Source organism: Dipteris shenzhenensis, chromosome 12 (genome assembly GCF_047967505.1).
Source record: "Dipteris shenzhenensis isolate YYH24624 ecotype China chromosome 12, Dip_SZ_1.0, whole genome shotgun sequence".
Taxonomy (NCBI): domain Eukaryota; kingdom Viridiplantae; phylum Streptophyta; class Polypodiopsida; order Gleicheniales; family Dipteridaceae; genus Dipteris; species Dipteris shenzhenensis.
Window position 1 is genome coordinate 51328149 of NC_141607.1, and position 9332 is coordinate 51337480.

Genomic DNA, 9332 nt, shown 5'->3' on the forward strand with positions numbered 1-9332 from the left:
ACCAGAGTGCTCCCGAGGCTAGATTGCTTACATACTATACATTGCACGACTTGATTCTATAAGCATTCTGCTAGGGGAATTGCAGACCGTGTCAAGAGACTGGAGTGCTTCCAAGGCTAGATTGCTTACATACTATACATTGCATGACTTGATTCTGTAAGCATTCTCCCAGGGGAATTGCAAACCATGTCAAGAGACCAGAGTGCTCCCGAGGCTAGATTGCTTACATACTATACATTGCACGACTTAATTTTCTAAGCATTTTTCCAGGGCAATTGCAGACCATGTCAAGAGACCAGAGTGCTCCTGAGGCTAGATTGCTTACATACTATACATTGCATGACTTGATTTTGTAAGCATTCTGCCAGGGGAATTATAGGCCGTGTCAAGAGATCGGAGTGCTCCTGAGGCTAGATTGCTTACATACTATACATTGCACGACTTGATTTTGTAAGCATTCTGCCAGGGCAATTGTAGATCGTGTCAAGAGATCGGAGTGCTCCCGAGGCTAGATTTTGTAAGCATTCTGCCAGGGGAATTGCAAGCCATGTTAAGAGATCGGAGTGCTCCTAAGGCTAGATCGCTTACATACTAGACATTGCACGACTTGATTCTATAAGCATTCTACCAGGGGAATTGCAGACCGTGTCAAGAAACTAGAGTGCTCCCAAGGGTAGATTCTGTAAGCATTCTGCCAGGTGAATCGTCCGCCGTGTCAAGAGATCGGAGTGCTCCTGAGGCTAGATTGCTTACATACTATACATTACACGACTTGATTTTGTAAGCATTCTGCCAGGGGAATTGCAGACCATATCAAGAGACCAGAGTGCTCCCAAGGCTAGATTGCTTACATAGTATACATTGCATGACTTGATTTTGTAAGCATTCTGCCAGGGGAATTGCAGACCGTGTTAAGAGACTGGAGTGCCCCTGAGGCTAGATTGCTTACATACTATACATTGCACAACTTGATTGCTTACTACATACTAAGACTATCCGAAAAGTTTGAAGTAAAGAAAGTTTGGAGAGATTCGACTGCAGGTGTTGAAGACCAGATTGCTAGATGGGATTTAGCCATTCAAGTTGTTTTGAGGTTTGCTAAGGAGTGGGATCAACATGTAAGAAGTTATAAAAGGAAATTTTTGACAGTGGCAACATAGTGTTGGGGTTCATTGAAAGCTATGGTGGATGACTCTCCCAATGATCTAGTGGTATCATACTTGATGCTTGAAACGGAGGAGTCTATGAGGATACTTGAATTGGAGAGAGCTAATTAGGCCAGAGTGTAGAGTCGGCTTACATGGTTGGAATTAGGAGACTGCCCATCCAAATTCTTCTTTCAGTCGATGAAGAAGCACTCCATGGAAGCTATGGAAAAAGTAATGGATGCTGATGGTAGATTGCATATTGAATTTTGGCATATATTGGAGGTATTCTGTATGGAGCTATCGAGTATTCTTGGCTCCCCTAGGAAGGTGGATAGTGATTGGGAAAGTCAAACTGATATTTTTCTTCAGGTGGTTGATGCTTGAGTCTCTCACATCCACCAAAGGAGTTTGGACAGACCTTTGAGTGAGGAGCTTAAGGAGGTCCTAGACTATCTGGAGAAGGACAAATCCCTTGGTCCAGATGCATTTACAACTGACTTATGGTACAAAGTATTAAAAAATGCTAAATCAATGTAATCACCTTTGGTTAGTTAAACTGTTTACTGTTCTAATGGCCAATTTCTCTAATACTATGTAGCATAGCTATCTTGAATCTACTCTAAAGTAGCTCAAAAAACAATATATTATTACATATGGACTTTGTAGATCACGATTCATAGACCACATCTACATTTGCGATTTCTAATGAGCATAATAGACTTGAGAAATGGGGCATTTACACTACATGTCCTAGGAAATGGCACCTTGGAGTAACACGATCCGCAAAATTGTAGTACTCTAGCCAGGCGATGTTATAAGCTGAAGGAAATTATTCTGAGGTTGATGTTTATCTTGTTGGATATACTTAGCTGAATGGAACAACCGTGGAGGTACCTCTAAACCTTGTGCAAAGTAGTTGAGAATCCTACGTTGTTGTGTTGTTTTATGCAGCTTGGTGTCCATCCTCCAAACATCTACGGCCATCATTTGATATGCTATCTACCTTATTTCCTTCAATTTATCATGTTGTAGTGGAGGACACAACCATTCGACCAAGGTATCAGCCTTTTAGGTGAAGCTTGCTGCTTTTATACCAAAGCTCGACTTGATTTTGCGGAATTGTGATAGCCACAAAACATACCATGATCCTTTTCTGTGCAGCAAGAATGCTCATAGCTCGAGTGACGTTCATGAGTCCATCATTGACTACCTTTGTCCACAAGGATGACTTCCAGTGTTGATTGCACTTGTAGTAATTGTCGTGTTCCTAGGAGTGGTGCAAATCACATAGGGGAATTATGATAGCTCCATCACTGCTGCTACTCCACAGGAAAGTTTTGATGACAGCAGCATAGCTATCATGCTCAAAAGCAGGTACTTGGTATTTCATTTGTAGATTTCTAGGCCATTGCTTAGTGGGGAAAAAGTTAGCACTGCAACAAGTAACTACAACTGTTCAAGTATCGTCTCCGATAGCCACCCAAGCACAGCTCCAAACACAGCTCTGGATTCTGCTTGCTTTCTAGTCCCTGTGTCATTACCCTCTCCTGCATCTTCCCCATTGCCCATGACCCTCTTGATTTCAGGGGAACATAATCTTTTCTCTTCTTAAAAGCCTCTTTGATGGATACTTGTAGACCAAGAGACTTGAGGGGAGAAGAGCAACTATGTTCTTCTGGTGCCAATCGTTACACTTAACTTTCAAGGACCGAGAGTGATTGGTCATCCTTTTCACACAGCTTTGCATTGTAGGGGAAGGACCTGATCATCCGGAATGTTGGAGTCTAGAGATTCAAGGTTCAAGGGCCATTTTGGGTACGACATGCGAATCAAAACTCAAGATGACTAGCAAGCTGAAGGCGACTAGCAAAGGAGGAAGCTAACAAAGGAGGAAGACTATCGGCCCCAAGCCTGCCGCCCTCCACTGCATGCATCGCCTCTCCTTCGGCCTAGCATCCCCCCACCCCTTTTTCATTTTGCAGTAGAGGAGATAGCATGTTGCTTGCTCCCATCAATTTCATTTCTGTCTCAGCATTGGGAACCTTTGAAAACTCAGAGTTCCCAACTCATCATCATCATGGTAGAGATGACGGGAACCTGCGTGGAAGTGCCTTCTAACGCGCTCTTTCAATTTTAGCTGCTAATCTAAAGTGAGGAGGGGACTCGGGAGGCCATCAGTTTAAACGATGAATCTACACAACATATGAAATGCGCATGAAACAGGCTCAAAGTGAAAGTACCTGGAGTGACGATTCACGAGTCCTAGGTGATGGGTCCTTTGAGCTTCGAAGTTCGTATGAGTTGACCAGTGAGGAGTTCACATCGCACGATTGTCAATGCCTCATTGCCTCTTAAATCTTGATTCTGGATTTTGCAAACATTGAGGCTTGAGCCTTGAAATGTGCCAATGGGATTTGGGAGCTTGGGAACTTGGGCTTCCTTTAAAGATTGATGTGAGAGGCTCACGAATCACTACTTAGTACTAAAGTCTAAGTGCTCACGACTCACTACTCACAAGCAAAGATGAAGCTTGATAGCAATTTGCAACAGAATAGAGCATTAAGCGAAGATGTGACAGAATGAGAAGAGACTAGAGTTTGAGAAAGGGACGTTGGAAAAGAAACCTAAACTACAAGAGACTAAAACCATAGATGTAATGAGCAATCAAGGGTGATGATTGAATCTTGATCCATTTGGTCAAGGGTTCTCATACAAACCACATGGTCCAATTGGATTTAAATTTACATCAATAATATATGCAAATACTAGTATAACCTTTAGTTTTAAAGTCCTTAGGCAACATTAACCGGTATGCCAAAGATACCTTATTAATCTAGCCTTGATTTTCAAGATATATCTTGGAAATACCCTTAAAGTCAAGATTGCCATAAAATTTTATCCTTTTAAATAACCTTGTTCGCATCATTTAAGACGGTTTTTTTCCCATTTTTACCGGTTCAAAATACACTAAAGGGTGGGTTTTTTCTAACACTGGAGGCCAGGCAAGGGCTCTGTGGAGATGCATCAAGGTTGCAGGGAGACTTTGGAAGGCAAGTGCAAGGCAAGTACAGGTGGAGAGCTCGGAGCTACGAGCTAATAAGAACATCACCAATCATTTGCTTCCACGATGTTGGCTAGGATTGCAAAGTGAGACTTGGCACGATCACCAACATAAAAGTAGGGTTCACACACATGAAAGACCAAACATCAACACTCCCTCATCACTCAATGGTGTACATCATACAAAGAACGTTTCAATATTCTCACAAGGCAAGGCTTTTAGGATACGTCTACTGTGTTCTCCAAGAAATAGATAACAATCCCAATTCCATAATGTTTTGATGTTGAATCCTTGGGTTCTTTCCAATGTAATGGAAATTTGATCATCAAAAAATATCGTCATGGGATCATCCTTAGACCACTCTAAGATCTAGCATCTAATCTGCATACTCCAAGATTTGTCACAAACCATCTCATCCATGTAGCTGCATGTCCAATTTCAAAAATCTTGAATACTACACTATCACCTTCAACAACCTCCATCTGAAACTTTATAGCATTAAATGCCATCGATTTGAGTATCTAGGTCCTTTAGGATTTTTATCAAGCAATTTGAACATCAAATCTCTTAGCTCTTGGTAGTATAACCATTTCTCAAAGTGTGAATTTTGTTCTATAACATTATTCCATCCATTCTTCAAAGTATGATTAGTCATATGCTTGACAACAATGCACTTTAGATGGAGAAGAACTAGCATGCTCATCAATATTTTGAACCTCAGCATTCACCACAAAAACTTGTCTCCTATATCAAGAGCATTACTCAATGTATTATGGTGAACTTCATATGCTACATCTTTACTTGAACTTTGAAGGATCACCAACATCACAATTGCTTGAAGGATCACAACAACATCATGAATTTCAAGAGCACTGCTCAACACATCATGGGGTGAACTTGATATGTTGCATCTTTGATGAAGGATCATAAACATAACAATCACTTGATGGAACTAGTGTGATATGTTCCCAACATGAAAGGGGTGCTTTGTTAGAACACATCTTCCACATACCTTGAAAGCATGCATTATCATAGCATGATCTAAGTGGCGCTAAGTGTTGAAGAGTACCCATTAACAAAATGAAGGGAAAGAGTGTTAGGAATGGAATCATGGCTCCATAAGACATCTCTATTCACATTTTGTTCTTTAACCTTCTAGAAAAAACATTCAAAATATCTGCCTTTTAGGAGATATAAAGTGTGAGCCTCCATTTTATGCTAGCCTATAGGAATGTCACAACATCACTGGCACGTTATAGCTTTGCACCACCTTGCTTAATATTTCTATGAGTCAACATTCTATTTACAACAGCCCTTGCACTATTGTGCTCTCCCTTGCCATGTCCAGGTCTAAGAAAGTTCCAAATCATGCACAAGCTAGTGAGACTAATGGACATGGACATGAATAGTGCACTACAAAGGTCTAGATGCTTTGAACTGGGAGGCTATGCCATCAAACCAAACTCAATATTTCTTTACAAGTAATTACAATCATTCGTGGTGTAACATAATGCAATGTTATATGAACAAAATTTTGTGCTTCTTATCATTTGAAATGTAGAAGGTTATAAATATAGGGAAAGGTTATGTAGAAGGTTATAAATATAGGGAAAAATTATGTAGAAGGTTATATATAGGGTAAGGTGGTACTCTTTTTCCACTTAAAAGTAGTCAAGTTTTGTCGTACCCAAAAGGTACACAATAGGGATAACTTTTGGAGATTCAAATTATACATGCTTGGGACCAATGTAGTAGAAGCTTGCAATAACATCCTATAGTAGAATTGTCCTTAAGCCCATTCCACATTCAAATGTTCTTTCAAACACACTTTATCCACTTTGCAGAGCTTGACATTAGGTTACTAAATTGCCACTATCTCAAAGCATAGCTTAAAAGATACAATTTGAGTCCTGTGTGTGTGTGTGTGTGTGTGTGTGTGTGTGTGTGTGTGTGTGTGTGTGTGTGTGTGTGTGTGTGTGTCTCGCTAAATCCAACACCAATATCTACTTATCATGACTACGAGGGCTAGTCAGCACATTAAAACTTTTAGCTACCCATCAACAAATTGTGATTGCTCTTACACATCATCCTAGATGAGACAATATTTTAAAAATAACTTTTAATTTGGATCTGAGAATAAACACACCCTACCTGTTAATATAAAAACGATGTATAAAATTACCCCTGCTATAAATATATTTATGTAAGTCTTGAGAATTAAAATACCCCTCATTTTGAACTCTCATAGTATACTTACATTTCCTAGATGGACCCCCTGAGCATAGCCTAGAGAGGCAATTGAACCAGCACGAGTAAGCACCAAGGGTGCAATGAAGATTGGGAAGGGAAAAAATAAGGTCATCATCCAAGATGGGTCAGATGAAGATACAGCCTCCCTAGTAACATCATCTTCCTCTGGTGATACTCTCTCAAATGGTACCAACAACAACCACTCGCATGAGGCAAATGAGGCAACACTAATGGCTTCAACCCATGGCCAAGCTACAACACCTAAGGGTCATGGAGAATATCCCAACCCATGGGTGGGGAAACAAGGTCTCACCAAGACGCATAAATTGGTACACAAGTGCCAAGAGGGATGTCAACAGAGTCTCAATGCAAGCAAGAGTACTGATACAATTCATCCTAGACATGAGATAAATGCTCGAGCCTCAAAAGCCTTGCAAATACCTGAAAGGGTAGAGGAAGAAGGTTTGTAATGCCCTTCAACAGAGGGATCCACCCTAATGCAAAGGATGTTTGAAGAAGACCCTGCCTTGCAACAACTAAAGGAGGATGACAACATGTCCTTATATGGCTTAGAAGAGTCTAAGTTAATAGGCATGGAATCTATCATTGGTCCTCGAGACATCGCAAGATTTGCCTCATTCCTAGCATTTAGGGTATAGGGTATAGGTATTAGGGTTTAGCATTTAGGGTCTAGGGTATATGGATAAGGGCTTAGGTTATAGGGCTTAGGGTTTAGATTATAGAGTTTAGGGTATAGTGCATAGAGTTCAGGATTTAGTATTTAAGCATGGTAAAGGTACTTGCAAAGTTTCATGACCATGCCCAAAATGTACTCCATGAAGGGGGTAGTAAAGGGAAGGTTGACTATAGTCCACGTCCGTGCAAGGATTTGTTGTTTTTTTTCTATGAAAAAATAAATTAAAAGAAGAGACCATGGCTATTGGAGGGTAAGAAAGAAAGGAAATGGATAGAATGGAGTTGATAGGAATAGAAGGTAAGAAAGGGGTTGCTTCCACATCGGCAACACAAGGGAGAAAATGGGGAAGGGAAGGGAGTGGACACAGTGGGAAGAGGGGAGGGGATGGAAGGAAGAGGGAAGGGAGGGGAGGGGAGGGGAAGAGGTGAGATAGGGGAGGGGAGGGGAGGAGAGGAGGAGAGGAGAGGAATTGGGAGGGAGAGGGGGAGAGGGGAAGTAAGGGAGGTGAGTGGAGGGGCAGAGGGGAGGGAGGGGAGGGGAGGAGAGGGGAGGGAGGGGAGGAAAGGGGAGGAAAAGGAGAGGGAAGGGCAGGGAGGGGGATTGGGGAGTGAAGGAAAGGGAAGGGAGGGGAAGGGAAGAGAGGGGAGGGGGAGAGGGAGAGGGAGAGGGAACGGGAGGGAAGGGAGAGGAGGGGGATGGAGAGGAGGTGGTGAGGGGTTTTAGGGTTTCGATGCTTTCAGGGTTTGGTTGACTCTCACCCCTCTCATAACTCACTCATTCCATCCATGTCTCCTCATACCCTCCCCTCCCCTCTCATCCACTCTCCCTCCTTTCCCTTTATTTCTCCCCTCCTTCTTGATGGCCATGGCCACTAGCCTCAATTTTTTTCGGGGAAAAAAATCGATCTCGACCAACAACCACAGCTATGCTCTCTCTCTCTCTCTCTCTCTCTCTCTCTCTCTCTCTCTCTCCTCCTCGCCTCTATCATCATCTCCCCCCCTCTCCCTCTCCATGTCCTCCTTCCCTCTCTCTCCTCTTGCTTCCATCTCCATCTCCATCTCCCCCTCCCCTCTTGTCCCTCTCATTTTCCCCTCTCCCCCTCCCCTCTTTCCTAGTAACTATGGCCATCAGCCCTTTTTTTTTTTTAAGGGCTGACAATTGTTGCTGCTAGGAAGGAGAGGAGGGCGAGAGGAGAGAAGGGAAGGGAAGGAGACAAGGAAGGAGGGAGAGGGAATGGAGAAGGAAGGGGAGGGGAAGGAAGCCTAGAGAGGGGAGCTAAACATGAAGGAAGGGGAGGGGAGGGAAATATTTTTTTCACTTATTATTAATTAATTATATTTACTTTATATTTTTTATTATTAAAAAGGAAAGAAGAAAAGATACTCTAATTGATTTACTTGAATTTTGACTTTGTATTTAAATTATTAACGATTGCAAGGTGTTTGTTGATAGTTTATAAGTCCTTTGAGATTTTTCCCTAAAAGCTCTTCATTGACAACTTTATTAACTCTTGGAGGTTTTAAAGGATTGCCATGGTACATACTCCTTTTATAATTCTTACTTATATTTGCTTTAAACAACTTCATGTTTTGCTTACTTTTTAATAAAATTTTTGTGTTTTTTAGAGGGTTAAAAATGCAACAAATAAAAGGACGTGAAGGGAGCAAGGATGGAGGTCCGCTCTTGCACATCAAAATAGAAAACAATGCAAAATCATAGTGTCTCAAATTAGAATTCCATTTGGGAAGGATTTTTGGGATCTATTCAAAAACAAAAGTAAAAGTAAGTAAACGAGCATGGATTCCATCCTCGCACACATCAAAACAAAAAACAAATGCAAAAATAGGGTGTCTAAAAGATGAAAGAACAGTCCAAAATCAATGAAAAGGGTGTTAGATAATACCAACTTTTACACTTGCTATCCAACAACACATGTTTTATCATAATGGAGAGATCAAATTTCCAAATCTTTGAAGACACTATAAAAAAGGTTTTTCAAGTGGCATTTTCCATGCAAGAGTTAATAAGTACTTGAAATCACTTGAAATAGTTTGATGTCTTGAAAACATAGATTTCATCTAGTCCATTACTTGATAAAACATTTCTTTCACTTCTAGCTACTAAAATTAATAACTAAAAGAGCAATTATTTTAAAAAATAAATATGGTTTAATCCA